This window comes from Somniosus microcephalus, chromosome 1, assembly GCF_052327205.1.
Source record: "Somniosus microcephalus isolate GS21.2 chromosome 1, FLI_Smic_1.0, whole genome shotgun sequence".
In the NCBI taxonomy this organism is placed as follows: domain Eukaryota; kingdom Metazoa; phylum Chordata; class Chondrichthyes; order Squaliformes; family Somniosidae; genus Somniosus; species Somniosus microcephalus.
The window spans coordinates 241,245,194-241,272,387 of NC_140987.1; the positions used below are offsets into that span (position 1 = coordinate 241,245,194).

At 49.1% G+C, this 27,194-nt stretch overlaps 1 pseudogene; it reads left to right on the forward strand.

The window, feature by feature from the left end:
• The first annotated feature begins 2,367 nt into the window (after positions 1–2,367).
• LOC147124682 (uncharacterized) lies at positions 2,368–3,427 on the forward strand (annotated as a pseudogene).
• The last annotated feature ends 23,767 nt before the right edge of the window (positions 3,428–27,194 follow it).

Below are 27,194 nucleotides of genomic sequence, written 5' to 3' on the forward strand. Positions count from 1 at the left end.
TATTATAAGTTAGCACTGGAAATGTCAGCCTTCCACCCCATGCCATACCCATTGTTGCAAAGTTGGCGTGCTTTCATTTGTTGAGGAAGGGCTGAACCCAACTGGAGGTGTATTGTGTGGAAACACCAGGATGGGGGATGGGAGCGGGTTGGTGCTAGGGGTGGGTCATCCTTCCCCACCTCCTGTTGGAGCACTGTGCTAGAGGTATGGTCTGCACTCTTGGTGTTGGCCTCCTTATTCTTCCAGCAGGCTCCCGGGCTGATAGAGTCTGCTCTGCTTTGCCAGGTTTTTTGCTTCCCATTCTACTTACCCATCCTCCTTCAGCTCTTTAAATTCTCAGGGGGAGAAATTGGCCTCCTTTGCTTCTCCTGTTAGCGCCTCCAAGGTCATTAACAAGGCGCTACCGGCTTTGCGACCAGGCCCGGCGAGAGTACCAACGCCCGTGAACTTCCCCTGCAGGTTAGCGGCGGCAGTAAACCTCAATGCCACGATCTCCTGTGCCCCGGAGATCGTGATGTCATCCAGTGCACAGCGCCCCAATACCGTCCCAGATGCGAACTTGGCTTCCACCCCCTGCAGTATCGCCGGGCATCAACACCAGCAGCTGCAAGAAACGTTGTCACCGCAGATGGCCGCTTGGGGACCGGTAGTTAAAGGCATTGCCGGTGAAGTAGGCGAAAAATGTTTCATCAAGACTCTGTTTTTTTTCTATTTTTTAGGTGCCGCGCTGGATCAGCCCTACACTCTGTTAAAGTGCTTGAGGCTGATCGTCGCCAATTGGAGGTGCCGTCGGCAATCAGGGGATTCGTTTTCTTGCAGAGCCTGCAGCAATGGACCTTCTCTTTAAGGGAGGGAAGGAGCCTTCCAACGCGGCAGCGCTGCACGGTCCAGTGTGCAGCGTTGCACACCTACTGTCCCGCCTGCTGCCTGTTGTGCTCCAGGAAGGAAGTGGAGCGCTTAATTTAGCACTCCACTCCCTCCCTGGAGCGCTAAACCAATTTTTTTTAAAGTTGAAAAGCTTTAGCGTCTGGTGCTAATTTTTTCAACTTTTAAAAGTTAGCGCCCCAAATGGGGCGATACCGAATTTCTCCCCCTCAGAGTCTCGTATATGTCTTTTATTCCTTTGATTTCTCTCATTATGCCTCTTTCTGGCTCCTGCACATATCACTTCTGCTAGTTAACCATTTCCTGTTCCCCACATCAACACTTTACAGATCATTCATAGAATCATAGATCTTACAGCACAGAAGGAGGCCGTTTGGCCCATGGTGCCTGTGCCGGCTCTTTGAAAGAGCTATCCAATTAGTCCCACTCCCCTGCTCTTTCCCCATAGCCCTGCAATTTTCTGCCCATTAAGTATTTATCCAATATCCTTTTGAAAGTTAAATCTGCTTCCATCATCCTTTCAGGCAGTGCATTCCAGATCTTAATAACTCGCTGCGTAAAACAATTTCACTTAATCTCACCACTGTTTCTTTTTCCAATCACCTTAAATCTGTGCCCTATGGCTGCTGGCCCTTCTGCTACTGGAAAACAGTCTGGTAAATCTCCTCTGCACCCTCTCCAGGGCCTTGACATGAAGCCCAGAACTGGACACAATACTCCAGCTGAGACCTAACCAGTGATTTATGAAGGTTTACTATAACTCACTTGATTTTGTACTATGCCTCTATTTATAAAGTCAATATCCCATATGCTTTTTTAATAGCCTTCTCAACTTGTCCTGCCACCATCAAAGATTTCTTTATGCAAACCCCTAGGTCTCTCTGTTCCTGCACTGTTGGATCCATGATTCAGAGGTCATGCTGTTATAAAATAATCACACGGATGCTGTACATCAACAATAAACAGGTCTTTACTGGAGGAGGGTAGTCTCAAGACAGGGGGTACAGAGGCATGCGCAAAGCTTATATACCGGTGTGGTCACTGCCGGTACTACAGTATACAGGAGCTGTAAAAGTAGTTCTGACTTAAAGGCACATACACTACATGCACCCCATTTAAAATTGTACAGTTTAGTTTATGTTGCCTCTCCTCATTCTTCCTTCCGAACTGTATCACCTCACACTTCCCTTTGATAAATTTCATCTGGCATTTGTCTGCCCATTTCACCAGTCTGTCTATGTCCTCCTGAAGTCTGTTAATATCCTACTCCATGTTTATTCATTTCTGAGTTTTATGTCAGCTACAAACATTGAAATTATGCCCAGTATACCCGTTAATATATATTGAAAAGAGCTGTGGCCCTATTACTGACCCCTGGGGTACACCACTGCCTACTTCCCTCCATGATGTAGAGATGCCGGTGTTGGACTAGGGTGGACAAATGTAGGAAGTCACACAACACCAGAGGAATTCATCAGGAGAATGAGGCTCCGGGAATTCTTCCACAAATCCCAAGATGTCAGCAGCGAACCCAATGAGACAATCAATGATCCGGAACAGTAGACAGAGGGATCTGCGGTGCAGCAACCGAAGAAGAAAGAGTCAAATTGGACCCCTTCGGAGGGCCGCTGCCCTGAGCTTGACATGTAAGCTCAAGCTGTCAGGAGATGCATTAATGCCAGATTCATCAGCCGCACTTACAAGACAGTCCAGAATGTCACCCGAGCACAACGCATCGCCATCCACGCTCTCAAGACCAACCGCAACATCGTCATCAAACCAGCAGACAAAGGAGGAGCCATCATCATACAGAACAGAATGGACTATTGCAAAGAAGCATACCGACAACTGGACAACCAGGAGCACTACAGACAGTTACCCGCAGATCCGACCAAAGAACACACCCGCCAACTCAACAGACTGATCAAGACCTTCGATCCAGACCTTCAGAGCATCCTACGCGCTCTCATCCCACGTACTCCCCATGTGGGAAACTTCTACTGCCTCCCAAAGATACACAAAGCCAACACACCCGGACGTCCTATCTTATCAGGCAATGGAACTCTGTGTGAGAACCTCACTGGATATATCGAGGGCATCCTGAAACCCATCGTACAGGGAACACCCAGCTTCTGTCGCGACACTGCAGTCTTCTTACAGAAACTCAGCACCCACGGACCAGTTGAACCAGGAACACTCCTCGCCACGATGGACGTCTCGGCACTCTACACCAGTATCCCCCACGATGACAGCATCGCTGCGACAGCCTCAGTACTCAACACCAACAACAGCCAATCTCCAGATGCCATCCTACAACTCATCCGCTTCATCCTTGACCAAAATGTCTTCACCTTCGACAACCAGTTCTTTACCCAAACACACGGAAAAGCCATGGGGACCAAATTCACACCCCAATATGCCAACATCTTCATGCACAAGTTCGAGCAAGACTTCTTCGCTGCACAGGATCTCCAACCAACGCTATACACCAGATACATCGACGACATTTTCTTCCTATGGAGCCACGGTGAAGAATCACTGAAAAGACTGCATGATAACATCAACAAGTTCCATCCCACCATCAAACTCACCATGGACTACTCCTCAGAATCGGTTTCATTCTTGGACACATGAATCTCCATCAAAGACGGACACATCAGCACTTCACTCCACCGCTAGCCCACAGACAACTTCACGATGCTCCACTTCTCCAGCTTCCACCCTAACCACGTTAAAGAAGCCATCCCCTATGGACAAGCCCTGCGAATACACAGGATCTGCTCAGACGAGGAGGAACGTGATGGACACCTACAGACGGTGAAAGATGCCCTCATAAGAACGGGATATGACGCTCGACTCGTCGATCGACAGTTCCGACGGGCCACAGCGAAAAATCGCATAGACCTCCTCAGAAGACAAACACGGGACACAACCAACAGAGTACCCTTCGTCGTCCAGTACTTCCCCGGAGCGGAGAAACTACGCCATGTTCTCCGCAGCCTTCAACATGTCATCGACGACGACAAACACCTCGCTAAGGCCATCCCCAAGCCTCCACTACTCGCCTTCAAACAGCCGCCTAATCTCAAACAGACCATCGTTCGCAGCAAATTACCCAGCTTTCAGGAGAACAGCGACCACGCCACCACACAACCCTGCCACGGCAACCTCTGCAAGACATGCCAGATCATCAACACAGATACCATCATCAGACGTGAGGACACCACCCACCAGGTACATGGTACATACTCATGTGACTCGGCCAACGTTGTGAACCTCATACGTTGCAGGAAAGGATGCCCCAGAGCATGGTACATCGTTGAGACCATGCAGACACTGCGACAACGGAAGAATGGACACCGCACAACAATCGCCAGGCAGGACTGTTCCCTCCCTGTCAGGGAACACTTCAGCAGTCAAGGACATTCAGTCTCCGATCTTCGGGTAAGCATTCTCCAAAGCGGCCTTCGAGACACACGACAACGCAAAATCGTCGAGCAGAAACTGATAGCCAAGTTCCGCACTCATGAGGACGGCCTCAACCGGGATCTTGGGTTCATGTCATGCTACATGTAACCCCACCTGACGTAGAGCCATCCAGACTCGAGTCATCGTTGGCTTGTTCTCTCTACACAGACGCGGCTGGTCCTGCTGTGATTTCCAGCAAAGTTTTTTGGGTTTTTTCTGTTTTTCATACAGACCCCAGCATCTGCAACATTTGACCTCTTGTGACCCCACCTCATTGTTCTTTGATGTAATGTTTTTCTGACTGACCTGTTTGGATACCATTCACACCTTTGATTGCTTTGATTATCTCTCTGCCGAGGTGTGATAAAGGGCAGTTAGAAAGATTACCTGTAATCATCTGGCAGTTTTCTCTGACTATATATGCTGTGCCTGTATGCTTCTCTTCACTTCACCTGACGAAGGAGCAGCGCTCCGAAAGCTTGCGATTTCAAATAAAGCTGTTGGACTATAACCTGGTGTTGTGTGACTTCCTACATACTTCCCTCCAGTTTGAAAAACACCCGTTCACCACTACTCTCTGCTTTGTGTCCCATAGCCTTAATCATTCTACAACTTTACTTGTATGTGTCATCATTGTGTGTTTCCCCCCTTTTTACTTTCCTTTGTTAAATTCCTTTTTAAATGCTGTGCATCTATAATATCTTTCAGTTCTGAGGAAGGGTCTATACCTCAAATGTCAAATAATCCCTTCTCTCGACAAATGCTACCTCTCCAGTGGTTTGTGTTTTTGTTTCAGAATTTCAGGCCTAGATTTTAACTGAGCCGTGGAGGCGGGCTTGGAGACATGCGGGGGGGGTTAAAATCGCAAAAACTGGCGGTCGGGACCCCCCCGCCTGGTTCCCGACTCCGAGCCATTTTTACTCAGGCGTGTCTGATGGTCCCGAATCCGTCTCGCATCCAAAAGGCGGGGCTGGTCTTTAAGGCCCTTAATCACCACTAAATGGCCTCTATAATGCCATTTAACAGTCCCTTGCACTTTTAACCCTTTTCCCATGTAAAACACGCCTGGTGGGAATCACGACTGTGAAACCTGGCGGGAGCACTATTGGCTTGCTGACTATCAGCTGCAGATCAACCATGAAAGAGGAGATTTGATCAGCCATCATTTGCAGGTGGCAGGATTTTTTGTCTCACGCCTGAGGCAACTTTTACCAGGCTTAACCACACCTGTGGAAGGTTGGAGCCTCACACACATCTCCAGTGTGAACTCCTGGGAAACCCCTTGTAGGATTCGCAAAATTGGATTTCATATTAATAAGGGTTAAATGGCAGAAGAGGCCGTGATTTTAAAGACTGTTTTAAAAGAAGCCCAGAAAAAGGGGCATACAAAATGGCTGCCATACCATGTGATCAGCTCATTGGGACACTTTAAAATGGTTCCTGCGCAACCTCAGACAGTTTTGTGGATTCAACCCACAGTAAGTTCTGGAAGCCGTTTCGGAGAGAACAAAATCAGACCCACAGGCATGCATATGGATTAGATGCAGATCCACTCAAGATCGGCCTGGAGACCAGAGGCCATCAAGATGCTGCCCCAGACAAAAGGGGACAATTTCATATTCATGAGAACAGCACCCAGGACTAGATAACGAGATCAGCAGGACATTCAAAACAATGAAAGCCATTTCCAACCAGAGATGGGCCTGTTACCAGCCGCTTAAATTGATTTTAAATATAATAACTGCCCCGCTGTGCGCAAAGTCCGCCAAAGTTAAAACAAAGACTAACCTGATTTTGGGCGGGAAGTGAGGCCTCGGGAAGAAAGTTATATCTGGAGAGACTTTTCGGCAGTTAAAGACACAAGAAGCACTCGGAAGCAGTCGGGACAGGCAGGCCAGAGCGAGTTGGAAGGCAGACAGTTGCAAGCCTGCAGCTTGAACACAGACACGCCGGGTTGGAGAGCTGGAAACACGCAGCTTGAATCCGGACACCCAGAAGAAGGCGCAGTCAATCGCAGGCGTTCCGCCCCGGGGAAGCACATCAGGAGATCATCGACCATCCCTGGGCTGTTGCCGGAACAAGAGGCCATAGACCCAGCTTGGGAGAAGAAACAAAAAAATAAAGGTCCCAAGCGAAGAAATCTTCCAGCCACCACGGCTCAGTAGAAGAGAGGAAAGGAACCTGAAGAAGCGATGGGAGCCAGCCCAAGGCTCCTCTGACCTGGGTCGAGCCGACGATCCTCGACCCCGCCGAGATCCAGGCCCGCCGGTGTCCAGCCGTCCCCGACCCCCACCTCAGGAGAGAGGTGTGGCGCAGCTCGCAGGGGCTCCACAATCCACGTGGAGACGAGATGCCTGAAAGGACCAAACACAGACTCGTTTTCAAAACCTTGCACTTCCTAGTGGGATTGGTGAGCATGTTTCTGGCCCTTCACAATCAGATCTAGATAGGTTTAATAAGGGGGTGGATTTAAGGATACAATTAACATGAGTTGTTGTCCCTCGATATTCCATGTGCTTCCTTATTTCATGATGATTTTTGTAGAATCTGAGATGCCTGTATTAGCCTTAGTTAGTATAATGTTGTTATGATTTGTTTGTGTGTGTTTTTCCCTCCCATGTATTCCCCTATCTGCTTGCATTTGATTTGATATTTTTTCCCATTTGCAATAAAATTTCATTTTGATTCATCAAACCTGGTCTACATGAGTTTTCTCTACATTGGAGTTCCTGTGCCTAAGTCCAGAGTATAGAATCTAAGGGGCGAGTGGGTCGAACCACTCAAGGTTTACTGTGCAAGAGAGAGAGGCCTCTGGAGAGAGAAACCTCTGGGAAACCTCTCGAGGACGAAAATCCCTTACACCCTCTCGCCATTTCACTCAGCGCGTCCTCAACGGAGGGATATGCCAGAAGCATGGGAGCCATTATTTTCCTTCCATTCTGGGCATTAGAGGAGCTCGAGCACCAGGCGTGGCAGCAGCAGAACCAGGAACAACAGCAGCACCAGCAACAGCAGCAGCAGCAGGAGCGACAAGCTGCTGCCACCCACCTGAGGCAGCACAGGCCAGAAGGGGCCAGTGCCTGGAAGCCCGTCGGCGCAGGAGATACCCCCCAAACAGGGTCTACAGACACAGGGTCAGCTACCTCAACATGACTGAGCAGCAGTGCCAAAGGCGTCTCCGACTTTCGCGAGAGGTAGTGACTGACATCTGCGCAATGCTACAGCAAGACCTGCTGCCCAAAGGACCGGGTGGACACTCCTTACCAGTGGCCATCAAAGTCACCACCGCACTCAACTTTTTTGCCTCAGGCTCATTCCAGGGATCATCAGCAGACATCAGCGGCATTTCCCAGGTGGCCGCACACACTTGCATCACGCAGGTAACTGGTGCCCTCTTTGCCCTCGTGCACAATCACATCCATTTCACTGAGGATCGCGCAAGTGTGACGGCGCGAGCGGTTGGATTAGCTCATCTGGCAGACTTTCCAAGGGTGCAGGGCATCATTGACTGCACAGATGTGGCCCTTAGGGCACCCCAGCACAATCCAGGTATTTTTCTCAACCACAAGGGCTTCCACTCCCTTAACATTCAGCTGGTGTGTGACCACAAGAAGGACATTTTGCATGTTTGTGCCATGTACCCTGGCAGTTGCCATAACTCCTTCATACTGTGCCAGTCTAGTGTGCCTCCGCTATTCAGGCCACCAGACCAACTTCACGGATGGCTACTTGTAGACAAGGGCTATCCCCTGAGGACTTGGCCAATGACGTTGTTGAGGAGGCCAGCCAACGAAGCTGAGGACGCTACAACTCCAGCCACATTTTCACCAGATCCATTATCGAGCAAACCATCGGTTTGCTGAAGATGAGCTTCAGATGCCTAGATAGATCAGGTGGAGCCCATGCAGTACTCAGCAGCCAGGGTCTCCAGAATCATCGTGGTTTGCTTTGCACTCCACAACATGGCACAGCGTCGTGGCTTGCGGATTCCTGAGGACCAAGTGGCTCCTCACACACCCTCCTCAGATGATGATGATGATGATGAGGAGGAGGAGGAGGGTGAAAATGAGCATCCAGCAGAGGCCCATCAACCAGCGGCAGCATTACATGAGAACATTGCTGCACAGGATGCAAGGAATGCACTCATCCTGGCCAGATTTGCTTAGCCTAGTAAATCAAACTCTTTTGCCTCGCAGCTTCTTACCTGAGCATCGACAATGGCCAAATCCTACGGATTCCTAGCTATTTGACCAGCGTCCTGACAACTGCAAGTAATCCTAAGCCCTCAATGTGAAAGCACCATTCGCAAAATGACACACACCAGAACTGCAACAGTCGCCATCAGAATTTTTATGCACAAGAACCAACTGATGACATTTTTACAATATACACAACATTTCACCCAAGTGACTACTTGTGCTTTATTTTCCTCTTACGTGTGCTCCTACGTAGTGGTTCCCCTGTGGCTTCAGCAAATGTGGAGGCCACTTGCTCACTTTCCTGCTGCTCCTGTCTCGATACCTTTGGCGGGCATCCTGTGGGGTGGCGAGCCTGTGAGGGCTCGTCAGCAGTCTGCTGCTCCTGCAGGGTTGAGATGTCTATCTCACTTGGGTGTGGACTCCAGCGGGGCTCTGACCGAGGGTTCTGCAGTGGCATGGAAGTGTGAGCGCTTGGAGAGGAACCCCCACTTCCTTGAGGCCTGCCGCCAACCTCCCTCTCATGGGTCAGCTCCCCCTCCGTGCCTGCAAGTGGCTGGAGAGCACCTTGCTGCACATCAGGGGGGCCATGGGGACCCGTATCTTCAATGGCAGTCCTACTCAGAAGGACTTCCATGAAGGTCTGGTTTCTCTGTTCAATAGATGCCCATCGCTCCTCAAGAGATGTCATTCTATTCTGAACACTCACCATGTTTTCCATACCCTGGCGACTAACCTCCTCCATGGCAGTAGCCCTCCTCTCCTCTACCGTAGCCAGCCTTACCATGGAGGCAGCAATCATTTCCACGTAGGTAGCCATCCTTTCTGTGTTGATGCGTTCATGCACCACTGACTCCACAAATGCTCTGCTCATGTTCGCTATGGACTCCTCCATTCGCTCCACACTCGCAGCGACCCTGGAGACAAAACCTGCCAGAGACTCCTGCATCTGTGCATGGAGTTCCATCACCTCTGATCTTATGGATGGACCCAGAGGCAGTGGGTCGACATGCAGCTGAGCCGAGCTGGCAGAGTCCTGCGCCCTCCGACGAGGACTCTCTACTGCAGTCCCTGTCTCCACAATCTGCTGATGCTCACTTGTGAGCTGTAATACACCAGGTGACAACACTACTCTGTGTCCCGAAGGCCCCCCGAGGTGTGAGTGTCTGCGCTGGTGCTGGTTGCGCTTATTTCTGCTGACGCTGCGCCCTCAGAGGTTGCAGATTCCTCTGAGGAGTCTGGAATCTCAGGCTCTTCCTCCTGCGCAGTGGGGACGGGGGCTCTCGATGGTCCTGTGGGGGAGTCAAGGAAAAAGTAAGAGATGTGATGCCAAGGTTACATGCACATTGCATTTTGCAGATGATCATAAGTCCATATGATGAAGCTTCAGAATCATTATCAGCGACTCATGCAATGTCAATGAGAGAGATGGAAAACTATTCTGTCACCAGCTTGCGGGGATGCACCTGTCTGTCCTTCCCCAACTTCCACATCTGTATCAGCCCCGACAATCCCCAGGACGGCTTCCTCCCAGGGGGTGAGCTGGGCTAATGAGGGTGGCCCTCCTCCTGTCCTGGCTCGCTCTCTCCTGTTGTGAGCTCTCTTCTCCTGCAATGAGGGAGACAAGTGGAAGTTGAGTGAGAGTGCAGGAGTGAGTGTAGAGATTGCATAGCATAGATACTTCGAAGGAGACAAAGATGGAGTGAGGTTGTAAGACCAAGGGCCCTCCCTGTATGTTGCCAGTTGTGTTCAAAGCATCAGAGAGAGAGGGAGTGTGAGGGCTGCATGGTCGAATAGTTAGGTGAATGTGAGCATAGAGAGAGAGGGAATGGCTAAGGGTGCATAGATGTGAGTGTCAAGTGGAATGTGGAGGAAGAGATTGCTAAAGCTGAGTGCTGGTGAGGAAAGGCAATGGGGATCAGATTGAGGGTGATGGAAACTTCATACTTACTTTTCCAGTGCGATGAAGGTCATGGAATCTTTTCCTGCACTGCATCCAGGTGCACCGTGTGAGCCCCAAGGAGTTGACTTCCCCAGTCACCTGTAGCCACACAGCCTTGGTCCGACTGGGAGGCCTCTTCCTCCCTGAAGAAGGGAACAGGACCTCCCTGTAGGCCCTAGCCCCATCCAACAATGCCTGTAGTGCTGCCTCATCAAATTTTGGCACAGCTCCTGCCCTCCCGCTGGCCGTTGCTCCTGCAGGCTCCTGTGCCATTATAAGGGGAAAGATTGGAAGCCTGCAGAAGAAGCAAGGCTTGCTGTGGACCTTAAAAGCAGCAGCAATGATGACGTCATATTCTGCGACATTCTGACTGGAAATACTCAATTGCCAAGGGCTCCCACACGTTGGAAATCAATTGGCCAATTGAGTTAAAATTGCATCAATCTCACAGACCCATTTAGATTCGTGTGGGAAACACCAAATTCGGGGAACCCGACAATTCCCCGCACCTGAGTTAAAATCGACCCCTCAGTATCTGCAGTATTTTGCTTTTTGTTCCTGTCTTAACCCAATGTTGCAGACACTCCCAAGCCACATCCTACTCTGACACCTATAGTTAATCCAGTGAACAAAAGTACTAGTTTCTAAGCCACCAACTTTGAACAGAAATAATGCACTGGCATGAATCTTCTTGGTTTTCAAAATGTGCCTCTGGGCTATAAGTAAACTACAGTTCAAGTTTTATTGGACTCGATTCCTTTTAGTACATTTAATGATATTACACATCCATCTGCCATTCTGTGCCTGGAATAAACCAATGTAATTCAATAAAGACCGAGGTAAGCTCAAAGTTAGGGTCACAGTGTCAAGCCACATTTTAAGCAAAAATCAAAAATGTTTTTGTAACAATGTTGCAATTAAGAAGGGTCGATTTTAACTCCCGGCGGGAAGTCAATGGAAGAGGATGGCAATCCCGCACAGGAGTGTAAGTTGGAGTCCCAGCAGATTTTAACTGCTCGGCCTCTTTTGAATCTCACTGGTCAGCTGTTTAACCGTTTCTGGGAAATGTAGCAGCTGGTATTGGAAGAAGGTCGCTGGCAGCAAGGTAAGTCCAGGAGGGGGCTTCATTTCAGCGTCTCGCTGATGAGGAAGACGGGGCAACAGAAGCCTGGACTTTCCTTGTGGGAGTGCTTCTCCAAGCCTCACTAAGGCATTTTTTTTTTAAGCTTACCTTCACAGATCTCACTGGCTTCCCCACAGGTTTACCTGGCAGACCAGCCGTGACAGGAGCCCCACTCTGGAGCCGGTTAAAATTCCCATGTACGTTGACCGGAATTTTGCCTACCTGGGCAGGTCCGGTGTGGGCAGTGTCCGTGGCGGGTCGCAAACCCTCGGCTGGCTCCATCCCGATATTGAAAATGAACTTACCTTAATGGGGCCTATTAAGCCCACCCAGCGTGTTACCCAGCCCAATTAGATGGAGCTTGTCTGGTGATGTCATTCATGATGCGTTTTCAGCCGGGATCTTTAAAGGGACCAAGGCCACATTAGATTTGAAGTTTAATCTAACATAGTGCTGTCAGTGCACTTCAGCATTGGAGTGCTGCAAACACTGACAATGACTGCACAGAGGCAGAGGGTTGCACCCAAGTTCTCCAATGACTCCCTCCATATGATTATAGAGGGAGTCAGAGCAAGCAGGGAGGTCCTCTTCCCTTCCGATGGGCAGAGGAGGTCACAAGCAGGGATGTGATCAGGAGGACCTAGGTGCAGTGCCACAAACATTTCAATGATCTAATTAGATCAGGAAGCGTTAGTACAAAGCTCCACTCAACTGCACCCTGCTGTGCCTCTCATCACCTCCCCATTAATCTGCCTTCCCTACCCTACTCCTGGACATCCTTAATCACACCAACAATCCTTGCACCTCCACCAATCTCTCTTCCTGTATCTACATTAATGGCCCAGCAATTTGGGTCGGGGGCTTCCCGCGGGTGTAAACCCCCGACCTGCACTTACCTTGCGCGCCGGCCATTGAGCTGTGGGCCCCCGTGGAATACCGATCCGGGGCCTGCTCCAGCTGCCGGCGCGCAGTGATTGCGTATCCCAGGGGCGCAGTTAGTTCGATGCGTCCGCTGGGATCACGTGGGCCATGGAGAGCCAATCGGAGCAGGGAATGCTCCATTCATAAGTTTGACAAGAAGAGCTGTCAAAACTTATAAATACTACGGCCCCAAACAGAACTAAATCTTCAAATAAATTAATAAAAAACATCACATTTTTAAATAAACTATAAATTACATGAAATAACTATTTTTAACAATAATTTAAATTTTTGAAAAAATAATTTTATTTTCTAACGGGGCTAAAAATAAACTTTCCTTGCTTTAAAGTATTTAAAAATAAACCTGTGGAAAAAGTGTTTTAATTTTAATTAATTCACCACTTACCTTGTAAAAAGCAGGCCTTACGCCTGCTTTTTAAATGTGTAACTTCTGTAGACATACCCTCCCGGGAAAACCTGCAAAAAAAAACGAAGTTCGATGCGCACGTGCAGCCATTCCGGTGCACGCGTTCGACCTCTGAACAGCTTCGTTCAGGGGAACGGAAGTGCCGGTTTCCCACGCATGCTCAGTGCATGCAGGAAACTGGCACTTCCATTGGGCCTACGGGTGAGTACCCCGTGTGTACTCACCCGTGGAGACCTGAATTTCTGTGCCAATATTATCACATCCCCATCTCACGAGCCCACCCTCACACTCACCCTCATCCTTTTTATTAATTAGTTTTTTACAGGATGTGGACATCGCTGGCAAGGCCAGCATTTATTGCCCATCCCTAATTGCCCTTGAGAAGGTGGTGGTGAGCCTCCTTCTTGAACCGCTGCAGTCCGCGTGGTGAAGGTACTCCCACAGTGCTGTTAGGAAGGGAGTTCCAGGATTTTGACCCAGTGACGATGAAGGATCGGTGATATACTTCTAAGTCAGGATGGTGTGTGACTTGGAGGAGAACTTGGAGGTGGTGGTGTTCCCATGCGCCTGCTCCCCTTTTCCTTCTAGGTGTTAGAGATCGCGGGTTTGGGAGGTGCTGCCGAAGAAGCCTTGGCGAGTTGCTGCAGTGCATCTTGTAGATGGTACACAGTGCAAACACAACCATCTTCCTTTGTGCTAGATATGACTCCAGCCAATGGAGCTCCTTAATGCCACACTCGGTCAAATGCTTCCTTGATGTCAAGGGCAGTTACTTTCATCACACCTCTGGAATTCAGCTCCTTTGTCCATGATTGGACCAAGTCTGTAATGAGGTCGGGAGCCGAGTGGTCTTGGCGGAACCCAAACTGGGCATCCGTGAGCAGGTTATTGGTGAGTAAGTGCCGCTTGATAGCACTTCGATGACACATTCCATCAATTTGCTGATGATTGAGAGTAGACTGATGGGGCGGTGATTGGCCGGGTTGGATTTGTCCTGCTTTTTGTGGACAGGACAAACCTGGGCAGTTTTCCACACTGTCGGATAGATGCCAGTGTTGTAGCTATACTGGAACAGCTTGGCTAGAGACATGGCTAGTTCTGGAGCACAAGTCTTCACCATGATAGCCGGGATGTTGTCGGGGGCCATAGCCTTTGCTGTATCCAGTGCACTCATCCATTTCTTGATATCAGATGGAGTGAATCGAATTGGCTGAAGACTGGCTTCTGTGATGGTGGGGGCCTCAGGAGTAGACTGATATGGATCATCCACTCGGCACTTCTGGCTGAAGATTGTTGCAAATGCTTCAGCCTTGTCTTTTGCACTCTCGTGCTGGGCTCCACCATCATTGAGGATGGGGCTATTCATGGAGCCTCCTCCTCCTGTTATTCACCATTCATGACTGGATGTGACAGGACTGCAGGTCTTTGATCTGATCCATTGATTGAGGAATCGCTTAGCCCTGTCTATAGCATGCTGCTTCTGCTTTTTAGCATGCATGTAGTCCTGTGTTGCAGCTTCCCCAAGTTGGCACCTCATTTTTAGACACATAAGAACATAAGACGTAGGAGCAGGAGTAGGTCATTTGGCACCTTGAGCCTGCTCCGCCATTCAATAAGATCATGGCTGATCTGATCTTGGCCTCAACTCCACTTCCCTGCCCACTCCCCATAACCCTTGACTCTCTTACCTTTCAAAAATCTGTCTACCTCCACCTTAAATATATTCAATGACCCAGTCTTCACAGCTCTCTGGGGAAGAGAATTCCAAAGATTCATGACCCTCTGAGAGAAGAAATTCCTCCTCATTTCTAATTTTAAAGGGTGCCCCCTTATTCAGAAATTATGCCCCCTAGTTCTAGATTCCCCCATGAAGGGAAACATCCTCTCTGCATCTACCCTGTCAAGCCCCTTCGCAATGTTATATGTTTCAATAAGATCCCCTCTCATTCTTCAAAATTCCAATGAGTATAGGCCCAACCTGCTCAACCTTTCTTCATAAGACAACCCCTTCATCTCCGGAATCAACCAGGTGAACCTTCTCTGAACTGCCTCCAATGCAAGTATATCCTTCCTTAAATAAGGAGACCAAAACTGTACGCAGTACTCCAGATGTGGTCTCACCAACACCCTGTACAGTTGTAGCAGGACTTGCCTACTTTTATACCCCATTCCCTTTGCAATAAAGGCCAACATTCCATTTGCCTTCCTAATTACTTGCTGCACCTACATGCTAACTTGCTGAGGTACAGATCCCTCTGTACCTCAGCATTTTGTAATCTCTCCCCATTTGAATAATAATTTGCTTTTTTATTTTTCCTACCAAAGTGGATAACCTCACATTTTCCCACATTAAACTCCATCTGCCAGATTTTTGCCCACTCACTTAGCCTATCTATATCCCTTTGGAGATTATTTGCTTCCTCCACACAATTTGCTTTCCCACCTATCTTTGTATCATCAACAAATTTGTCTACATTACATTCAGTCCCTTCAACCAAGTCATTAATATAGATTGTAAATAGTTGAGGCCCCAGCACTGATCCCTGTGACATCCCACTAGTTACAGTTTGCCAACCTGAAAATGACCCATTTAGCCCGACTCTCTGTTAGTTAGCCAATCCTCTATCCATGCTAATATATTACCCCAACCCCGTGAGCTCTTATCTTGTGTAGTAACCTTTTATGTGGCACCTTATCAAATGCCTTCTGGAAATCCAAATACACGACATCTACTGCTTCCCCTTTATCCACCCTGCTCTACGCTCCTTATTGAATCAGTGTTGATTCCCTGGCTTGATGGTAATAGTAGAGTGAGGGATATGCCAGGCCATGAGGTTATAGATTGTGGTGGAATACAATTCTGCTGCTGTTGATGGCCCACAGCACCTCATGGATGCCCAGTTTTGAGCTGCTAGATCTGTTCTGAATCTATCCCATTTAGCACGGTGGTAGTGCCACACAACATGATGGCGGGTGTCCTCAGTGTGAAGATGATACTTCGTCTCCACAATGACAGTGTGGTGGTCACTGTTACCAATACTGTCATGGACAGATGCATCTACGACAGGTAGATTGGTGAGGACAAGTTCAAGTAGGGTTTTCCCTCATGTTGGTTCTATCACCACCTGTCACAGGGCCAGACTGGCAGCTATATCCTTCAAAACTTGGCCAGCTCGGTAAGAAGTGGTGCTACCGAGCCACTCTTGATGATGGACATTGAAGTCCCCCACCCAGAGTACATTCTGTGCCCTTGCTACTCTCAGTGCTTCGTCCAAGTGGTATTCAACATGGAGGAGTACTGATTCATCAGCTGAGAGAGGGCGATTGGTAGTAATCAGCAGGAAATTTCCTTGCCCATGCTTGACCTGAAGCCATGAGACTTCATGGGGTCCGGAGTCAATGTTGAGGACTCCCAGGGGCATTTCTTCCTGACTGTATACCACAGTGCTGCCACCCCTGGTGGGACAGGACATACCCAGGGATGGTAATAGAGGAGTTGAGGACATTGGCTGAAGGTTATGATTCTGTGAGTATGACTATGTCAGGCTGTTGCTTGACTAGTCTGTGGGACAGCTCTCCCAATACCGGCACAAGTCCCCAGATGTTGATGAGGAGGACTTTGCACAGTCGACTGGGCTGGGTGTGCTGTTGCCATGTCCGTAGCTGAGGTCAATGCCGTCCAGTTTCATTTTTATTATTGTGTTTCAAAGCGGTTTGTTACAATTAAGTGGCTTGGTAGGCCATTTCAGAGGGCAGTTAAGAGTCAACCGCATTGCTGTGGGCCAGACCAGGTAAGGACAGCAGATTTCCTTCCCTAAAGGACATTAATGAACCAGATGGGTTTTTACGACAATCTGATGGTTTCATGGTTACCATTACTGATACTAGCTTTTTATTGCAGATTCATTTAATTAACTGAATTTAAATTCCCCAGCTGCCATGTTGAGATTTGAATTCACGCCTCTGGATTACTCATCTAGTGACAATTCCAATATGCTACCATTCCCATTGTTCCCTGGGATCTGTTCTGGGCCCTAGACCCTTCACCATATTTATGAATGACTTGGAGGAAGGAATAGAGAGTTGTATTTTCAAGTTTGCAAATTACACTAAGCTGGGGGGGTGGGGGGGTCAGTAAGTAGTGCAGGAAGTTGCAAAGGGAAATAGACAGGTTAAGTGAGTGGACAAAACTGTGACAAATTGAGTTTAATTTTGTCAAGTGTGAGGTCCTCCACTTTGGACCCAAGAAAGATAAATTGGAGTATTTTCTGATAATTGTGGGAAGCTAGTTACTGTAGAGGAGCAAAGAGATTTGGGAGTTCAAGTACACAAATCATTAAAAGGCAGTAGACAGGCAGAAAAAGCTATCAAAAAGGCTAATGGAACATTGGCATTTATCTCAAGAGGGCTAGACAAAAAGCGGAGGAAGTTATGTTTCCGTTGTACAGAACCTTGGAGGTTGAAATCACTGAGAATGACAAGTTGATCGGTGCAGAGGCTGAATTCGGAAAGCAGTGAAGATACCTCAGTAACAACATTTTTATGGTGCTTAGGTGGGTGGTAGAGAATGAGAATTTTAAATGAGAGGTGAGAGGGATAGAACAAGGTGAGATGCACAAAGGAGGGAAAGTGCCAGAGGAGTAGGAGGACAGACCAAGGCGTGATTTGGTGATAAGAACCACACTGCCACCGTGATGGTCTGGGCGGGACAAGTGGTGGAAGGTATAGCCAGGCGGGGAGGCTTCATTCAGGGAGAAGGTGTCATCACCCCTCAGCCAGGTTTCCATCAAGGCCATGATGTCGATGCAATCATCCACAATAAGTTCATGGAAGGCAAGGGTCTTGTTCACAAGTGAATGGACATTCTGAAGGGAGATGCGGAGAGGGGCAGTGATAGCAGATCTGCTGGCAGAGTCCACAGGGTCAGCACTGGGATGGGGGAGTTGGACAAGGAGAAGATTGGCAAGATTAGCCCCCAGCCAGCACACTGGGCAGGAAGGTCAGCAAGAGAGTAGGATAGGACAGTTAGGGTTGCTGCTTGTAAGGAGGTAACGATGAGTGCCTCAATGGGCCTTTGGAGGATGCCAAGATGGGCACAGAGGGAAGCTGTAGGGTTATCTAAGAGGGAGTTGTAAAGTCTGTGGGTTGTATAGCGAAGTAATACACAGACTACAAGAGTAACTTAAACAGGACTTTACTATTCGAAGGTCAGGGCGAATCTGCCCAATAAATTCTGCCACAGCACTTATATACTGGTGTGGTCACCATCGGTATTACAGTATACAGCAGTCGGGATAAAGTAGTGCCACACCTAAAATAGTTCTCTTAAAGGTGGACGGTTACATACAATAGTTCTCTTAAAGGTAGAACAGTTACATACACTACAATCCTTCCTTTTTAGCTTACAACATACTTATTCCCCATTAAACATAACCTCCTAACATATATCCAACTTTATGTTAAAACAGTTCACAGATGTAATCTCTGCGGAAACAGTTCACAGATTCAGTCTCTGCGGGAAACAGTTCATAGATTTAGTCTCTGCGGGAAACAGTTCACAGATTCAATCTCAGTGGATGCGCCTTCCGTGCTTCTTGACTCGGTCCTGACAATGCCTCAGTGGTGCAGCAGTTCCCCGTGGTGTAGTCGGTTCACGTTGCTGGAGTGACTCATCCAATAGTCCTTCACTGGACTTAACAGCTTGAACTTCCGTCCTTCTGAACCAGCATTGTTGGCTTGTAAAACTTGAGTACCTTGGGAAGTTTTCTACTTCCAAACTGATTTGGCTCCGTTCGCAGGGACCCCGTGCGTGATCTAATAGTGATGATGATGGTCCAGATGATCATCATCTTCTGCTTCGTCTTTTCCTTTTCTGTGGTTCAGATGGTTATCATCTTCTGCTTCGTCTTTTCCTTTTCTGCTTCTTGGAGACTCTCGGGGCTCCATTGTCAGCTGCCAGCTGCCTGCACAGTTCCTCCCGTAGTAGCGCCACCATCTCCCGATGTTCCTTAGACTTTTTGTGATTCATCAAGGTTTCTGCACTTTGGGAGTTTTCATCACAAGCTGGGCAGAACAGGTCCTCGTAATATTCGGTGTCGCTCAACAGGTCATGGTAATATTCGGTGTCGTCCTGAGCTAAGCCAGCGGGAGGGTCTTCTATTTCTTCCTTGCCCAGCTGAACGTTAGCCGACTTTTGTTCTAAATCCCGACATCTGTCCTGAAGAGACTTCATCATGCGTTCAGCTTCATCCCGCTTTTTCTGGGCTTCCTGCAAGTCTTTTACTAATGACCTCATTTGTGATTTCAATACTTCAACTTCATTCGGAGATTGATTGATCGGACCATTCAATCCCTCTACTGAAGTAGCTGTTTCAGCATTCTGTTGTTCTGCATTGACGTGAGGCAGCATACTTTCGGCATCCAAGAGCGGCTCTGCTGCAGTCTTCTCAGTCTGTGTTGCCACCTCAGCTATTTCAATAACCTTTGAGAGTTCCGAACCCCTTTTCTTTGAAGATTGAGGCTCGTGTTCAAGTTTTTCCCATTTCAGGGTCTTGTCCCTCAGCATATGAAGAAGTTGGCTGACTGTTAACTCTTCTGCCATCATCCGTTTCCCATTAGCTGCAGGGCTGTTTATAAACTTGCCCTGGGGCTCCTTTGCTGTTTCTACTTTGCCATCATCCGCAGCCTCCACCATTCGAATTTCCACAAATGAATCGTCCGGTGATGCTGCACCCAACTTCAGTAGGAGCTCGGAAGTCATGTCGACCAAATCAGCCTTTTCTGCCTGCAACCTGCTAACAAGCGCCTTCAGTTGCTGCACATCTTGTTCCACCAGATTAGAGCACGCACCTTCAGAAACCGAATCAGCTTTGATTCGTTTGGTCTCCTCTCGCAGACGGTTTGTGTGCTCCTGCTCCCTTTTCTCCCTCAGCTGCTTCTGTTGTCTTTCCAGATTCTCCCATTCGGTGTCATAGAACTTTTTCATTGCTTTCATCTCTTGTTCGAGACGGCAACTCAATTGCTCTAATTGCTGTCGTAATTTGAAATAAGTTTGAGTTCGAACTCGGTGTTCCTCAGTAATGTATATGTCTGTAAACTGAACAGACTCAGAATTCTCTGTCAAACTATGTTGTTGTTGTTCAGTGGAGTTCTGTTCTGAAACTTTGTTCTCCTCTGGAGCATAAGCCTTTATGCACGCCTTCGTTTTTCCAACCTTAGTCAGCAAGTCCATTTTGGCCTTGTCTTTCATACTTGGGCTGGACATATCATCATCCGTTTCAGAGTCTGAGCTGATTGTCCGCACCGAGTCCTCACTCGTTATTGCTTTTAGGTAGTGCCATTCCATGTCTATTTTCTTGATCCACTCCCGTCCTAGAAGTGGTGGTCCTCCCTCAGGTAGTACATATAAGTCCATTCCTGGGTGTTCTTTGCCCCTGTCTCTCACCTTGACTCTTATCTTTCCCATGGGGTATACTTTATGCCCCATGTATGTCTGCAATACGAACTTGGTATCTCTCAAGGGTATATGTGAGAATAGCCGGTTGTAATCCCTTCGATTTATGACTGATAGGGCTGATCCAGTGTCCAACTCCACTTTTACTTGGACTCCGGCTATTTTTAGCATGACCCAGATAGTTTGTAGGTCAGCTTCCTTACTCACATTGTGAATTCTCAGACTACCCAGTTCCTGGCCGTTTGGGTCTGAATCCGAATTCGGTTCATCTGAACTCTTCTCAGCCACCTTGTGTACTTTGTTGTACTTTTCCTGTGATGGTTTTCTTTGGTTGTTGGTTTTCTTCCCTGACCGGCATACTTTAGTTATGTGACCCAGTTTGCCACATTTTCTACATTCCTGTTTTTTAAACCAGCATTGGTTCTGATCGTGTGTTGTCTTCCCACAACGATAACATTTCGTTGTACCTGAAGTAATTTGATCCACACTGAGTACCGCTGCCTTTAGCTGCATTTCCGCAGTTCCTTTCGCTGTGGCTTCGTGTGATGCTGCAATAAGAACAGCCCTCTCAAGTGTAAGGTCGTTCTCTTCGAGCAGTCGCTTTTGCGTTCCTTCCTTCGACAACCCGCACACGAACTTGTCTCGCAATGCCTCTGTCAGATTTCCTCCAAACTGGCAGTATTTCGCTAATCTATGCAGTTCGACCAAGTATTCCGCGTTGCTTTCCTCTTTCCGTTGTGTTCTCGCATAAAATTTGAATCGTTCCGCCAACATCAGTGGTGTGGGGTTCAAGTGATCCTTCAGAACAGCAACAATATTATCGAAAGTCTGATCCGCCGGTTTAGCTGGTGATAGAAGATGCTTCAATAACCCGTATGTCTTCGCGCTCATCGAGTTTAGCAAGGTTATAGCTTTATCATCATCTTCTATTTTATTGGCCTCACAATATATCTCGATACGTTCTACGTACGTGGCCCAATCTTCCACCTCGGCATCGAAGTTGTTGATGTTACCATGCTTAGGCATCTTCACTATCTCCCACTATCTTTCTGCGAAACAACAGGATTTCTCTTTAACTTTTTAACTTTTTCTTTTTTTTTTTCAAAAATGGCGGTTTCCCGCGCTTGTCTTCTTCCCCGCCTACTGGCAAAATGGCGGTTTCCCGCTCCTGACTTCTTCCTCTGGTGGGAGGGGTAAGCTTTGCCCTCGGGCGACGACCGCTGGCTTACGGGGTTTGTAGCCTGTGCGCCGGCTTCAGTTTATTCTGAAGCACGCGCCAGAAAAGCCGATCGCGTTCCTTGTTCCCCCCCCTTCTTCTTTTCGGCAGGGGCAACCGGCACTGGGGACAACCAGTTGGTGTCGGACAGATCCAGCTCCTGGTCCTTCACGGCAGCTGCTGCAAGCCGCTGGCCGGAACCTCGCTCGGTCTCTCTCTCGGGCTCTGTCTCTCCCGCTCGCGCGGCTCTCGCTCACTCTCTCTCGGGCTCTGTCTCTCCCGCTCGCTCGGCTCTCGCTCGCTCTCTCTCGGGCTCTGTCTCTCCCGCTCGCGCGGCTCTCCCTCAGCGGCTTTAAACGCCTCTCCCAGACCTCCCGCAGTCCGGTCCTTTCCTCCCCGGCTGCGGCTGATTCTTCGCGGGTTATTTAGTTATTTATTTATTTATTGCCTCCGCGCCTTATGATCCCGGTCGCAGCGCCTCGCGGCCTCGGTAGGTGCCCGGCCTTTTTCGCTCCAATCACGCCTCCCAGCCCTCTCGCAGTCCGGTGCTTTCCTCCCCGGCTGCGGCTGAGTTCTCCGTGGCTTATTTATGTTTATATCTTCCCGCGCCTTACGATCCCGGTCGCAGCGCCTCGTGGTCGCGGTATTTGTCCGGCCTTTTTCGCCGTCGCGGTCTAGTCATCTCACGACGCTCCCCAGCCCGCTTGTACCGCGGCTTCTGCTCCACACTGCCCCAGTCTCAGCGCCTCTGGGCCCGACTTCTGTCCGGCTCCTTTCCCCCTCGACCGTGGTCGAGTGCACCGCCCTTATCCTCCGTTTATTTGTTTCTATTTTCCCTTTACTCACAGTCACCGTGGCCGACTTGCTTCTCGTGTTGATCGGCTCACTCACCACCGTGGCAGAAGGGACAATCCGTGCCTGTTGCTGATGGAAGACTTCATGTTTGAAATCTTCCTCCTTTCTTGGTCTGCAGACTCGAGTTTTCTCTCAGCAAAACGACGAGGGCGGGTGCCTCTTCTCAACGCTCGTTTACTTCTTCAGAAGTATTGTTGCCGCAGGGTAAGATCGAACTCGTCGCCACTGTAAAGTCTGTGGGTTGTATAGCGAAGTAATACACAGACTACAAGAGTAACTTAAACAGGACTTTACTATTCGAAGGTCAGGGCGAATCTGCCCAATAAATTCTGCCACATCACTTATATACCGGTGTGGTCACTGTCGGTATTACAGTATACAGCAGCCAGGATAAAGTAGTGCCACACCTAAAATAGTTCTCTTAAAGGTGGACGGTTACATACAATAGTTCTCTTAAAGGTAGAACAGTTACATACACTACAGGAGTCAAGCCTGGGATGGCGGCAGGAGAGTAGGAAGGTCGAGGAGTACTGAAGGGTTGGGGTAGGGATTTGGGAGAATACAGTACTAAGAGGGGAGCAATGAAAGGAGGCATAACGACAGGAGAGAGGGCTAGGAGGGGTAAATGTAGTAAAAATGTCCCAAGGCACTTCACAGGAGTGATTATCAGACAAAATTTGACACTGTGGCTCAGGTATGCCCCACAGTGGTGGCGGACCTGGGTGAGGCAGCGGCGGTGGCAGAGTCAGTATAAAAGCGACGGCGAGGCTCAGGTAGGCCCCACAGCGGTGGCGGACCTGGGTGAGGTGGTGGCGGCAGAGGAGCGAATCTAAAAGCGCCGGCGAGGCTCAGGTAGGCCCCACAGCGGTGGCGGACCTGGGTGAGGTGGTGGCGGCGGAATGAGTATAAAAGCGGCGGCGAGGCTCAGGTAGGCCCCACAGCAGCGACGGACCTGGGTGAGACGGCGGCGGCAGAGGAGTGAGGTTGTAAGCGGTGGCAAGGCTCAGGTAGGCCTCACAGTGGCGGTGGGCCTGGGTGAGGCGGCGGCGGCAGAGGACCGACGTTAAAAGCGGCGGCGAGGCTCAGGTAGGCCACACAGTGGCAGCGGACCTGGGTGAGGCGGTGGCGGCAGAGGAGCGAGGTTAAAAGAGGCGGTGAGGCTCAGGTAGGCTTACCAATCTCCGACCTCAGAGAGAGGGAGAGAAGTAAAAAGTAATCAAAGTTTGACGTCACCAGAAAGCAGGTAAGTGATTGGTTGGTGAGTATTTCTCTCTTTTTTAAACATAAACTCTGTGGTTTATAGTTTCTAAGCTCTCTGTGGTGTAGCGGGGACTGTTTGTAAACCAGAGCCCTTAAATATATCATTTAACTGTAGTGCAATTGGTGGGATTGATTTGATTTAATTTAATTTGAATTAATTAAAGGGTAAGTCATGACAGGAGAGCTCGGCCCTGTGGTATGCTCCTCCTGCGCTATGTGGGAACTTAGGGACTCTTCCTGTGTCCTTGACAACCATGGGTGCAGGAAGTGTATCCAGCTGCAGCTACGGGCAGACCGCATTGCGGCGCTGGAGCTGTGATTGGATACATACTGGACCATTTGCGATGCTGAGGATGTCATGGATATCACATTTAAGCAGTTGGTCACATGGCAGGCAAAGGTTGCACAGGCAGAAAGGGAATGGGTGACCAACAGGCAGAGTAGTAGGTGCAGGCAGGTAGTGCAGGAGTCCACTGTGGCCATCCCCCTCTCAAACAGATATACCACTTTGGATACTGATGGGGGGGATGTCTTACCAGGGGAAGGCAGCAGCAGCCAACTTCCTGGCACCAGGGGTGGTACTGCTGCACAGGACGGGAGGAAAAAGAGTGGGAGAGCTATAGAGATAGGGGATTCTATTGTAAGGGGAATAGATAGGTGTTTCTGCGGCCGCAAACGAGACTCCAGGATGGTGTGTTGCCTCCCTGGTGCAAGGGTCAAGGATATCTCAGAGCGGCTGCAGAACATTTTGGAAGGGGAGGGTGAACAGCCAGTTGTCGTGGTGCATATATGTACCAACAATATAGGTAAAAACTGGGATGAGGTCCTAAAAGCTGAATATAGGGAGTTAGGAGGTAAATTAAAAAATAGGAACTCAAAGGTAGTAATCTCAGGATTGCTGCCAGTGCCACATGCTAGTCAGAGTAGAAATAGAAGGATATTTCAGATGAATACGTGGCTAGAGGAATGGTGCAAGGGAGAGGGATTCAAATTCCTAGGACATTGGAACTGGTTCTGGGGGAGGTGGGACCAGTACAAAACAGACGGTTTACACCTGGGCAGGGCCGGGACCGATGTCCTTGGGGGAGTGTTTGCTAGTGCTCTGGGGGAGGGTTTAAACTAAAATGGCAGGGGGTTGGGAACCTGAGTGGGGAGACAGAGGAAAGGGAAACAAGGATAAAAGCAAAAGACAGGAAGGAAAAATAAAAGTGGCAGACAGATAAATCAAGGGTTTAAATCAAACATGGCCACAGTAAATAATAATTCTAAAAGATCTAAGAGCTTTAAAAAACAAGCCTGAAGGCTTTGTGTCTTAATGTGAGGAGCATCCGTAATAAGGTGGATGAATTAGCTGCGCAAATAGAGGTAAACAAATATGATACGATTGGGATTACGGAAACATGGCTCCAGGGTGGCCAAGGCTGGGAACTCAACATCCAGGGGTATTCAATATTCAGGAAAGATAGGCAAAAAGGAAAAGGAGGGGGCGGGGTAGCATTGCTGGTTAAAGAGGAGATTAACACAATAGTAAGGAAGGATATTAGCTCTGATGGTGTGGAATCTGTATGGGTAGAACTGAGAAATACCAAGGGGCAGTAAACGTTAGTGGGAGTGGTATATAGACTTCAAACAGTAATGCGGAGGTCGGGGATGACATTGAAAGGGAAATTAGAGAAGCGTGCAATAAGGGCACAGCAGTTATCATGGGTGACTTTAATCGACATATAGATTGGGCTAACCAAATTAGTAACAATACTGTGGAGGAGGAATTCCTGGAGTGTGTACGGGATGGTTTCCTGGACCAATATGTCGAGGAACCAACTAGAGATCAGGCCATCTTAGACTGGGTATTATGTAATGAGAAAGGATTAATTAGCAATCTTGTTGTGTGAGGCCCCTTGTCGAGGAGCGCTCATAATATGGTAGAATTCTTCATTAAGATGGAGAGTGAAGTAGTTGATTCAGATACTAGTGTCCTGAATTTAAATAAAGGAAACTACAATGAGAGCAGAGAGCCGGCGGACCTGCAAGGGAGCACCAGAGGCGGCACATAAAGAGCGCCAGAGGCGGCGAGCAGCGAGACCCAGAACCCCGAGAGAGCGGAGAGTCGGCGAACCTGCAAGGGAGCACCAGAGGCGGCACATAAAGAGCACCAGAGGCGGCGAGCAGCGAGGCACAGAGCCCCGAGAGAGCGGAGAGTTGGCGGACCTGCAAGGGAGCACCAGAAGCAGCACATAAAGAGCACCAGAGGCGGCGAGCAGCGAGGCCCAGAGCCACGAGAGAGCGGAGAGTCAGCGGGCCTGTGAGGGAGCACCAGAGGCGGCACATAAAGAGCACCAGAGGCGGCGAGCAGTGAGGCCCAGATCCCCGAGAGAGCGGAGAGTTGGCGGACCTGCAAGGGAGCACCAGAGGCGGCACATAAAGAGCACCAGAGGCGGCGAGCAGCGAGGCACAGAGCCCCGAGAGAGCGGAGAGTCGGCGGACCTGCAAGGGAGCACCAGAAGCAGCACATAAAGAGCACCAGAGGCGACTTACCAGTCCAGGTTCCGGGAGAGGGAAACAAAAAGTAATCCAAGTGTGACATCACCAGGAAGCAGGTAAGTGATTGGTTGGTGAGTATTTCTTTCTCCTTTTCATTACAAGCTTAAATTCTGCGGTTTATATTTTCTTGGGTCTCTGTGGTGTAGTGGGGACAGTTGGTAAATAAGCACCCTAGAGTATATCTTTAACTGGTGGTATTGAATTAATTAAATTAATTAAAGGGGTAAGTCATGCCAGGAGAGCCCAGCCCCATGTTATGCTCCTCTAGCTCTATGTGGGAATTCAGGGACGCTGCCAGTGTCCCTGATGACCACGTGTGCCAGAAATGCATCCAGCTGCAGCTACTAACGGGCCGTATTGAGGCGCTGGAGTTGTGGATGGATGGGTTGTGGAGCATTCATGATGCTGAGAGGGTCATGGATTACAGGTTTGATGAGTTGGTCACGCCGCAGGGTAGGGCTGCACAGGCAGAAGAGAAATGGGTGACCACCAGGCGGAGCAATAGAAGCAGGCAGGTAGTGCAGAGGACCCCTATGGCCATCCCCCTTTCAAACAGGTATACCAATTTGGATACTGTTGAGGGGGATGACTCACCAGGGGAAGGCAGCAGCAGCCAACTTCCTGGCACCAGGGGTGCTTCTGCTGCTCAGGAAGGGAGGAAAAAGAGTGGGAGAGCAATAGTGGTAGGGGATTCTATCATAATGGGGAATAGATAGGCATTTCTGTGGCCATAGACGTGACTCCAGGATGGTTTGTTGCCTCCCTGGTGCCAGGGTCAAGGATGTCACTGAACGGCTGCAGAGCATTCTGAAGGGGGAGGGTGAACAGGCAGAGGTGGTGGTTCACATTCGGACCAACGACATAGGTAGGAAGAGGGATGAGGTCCTGCAGAAAGAATTTAGGGAGC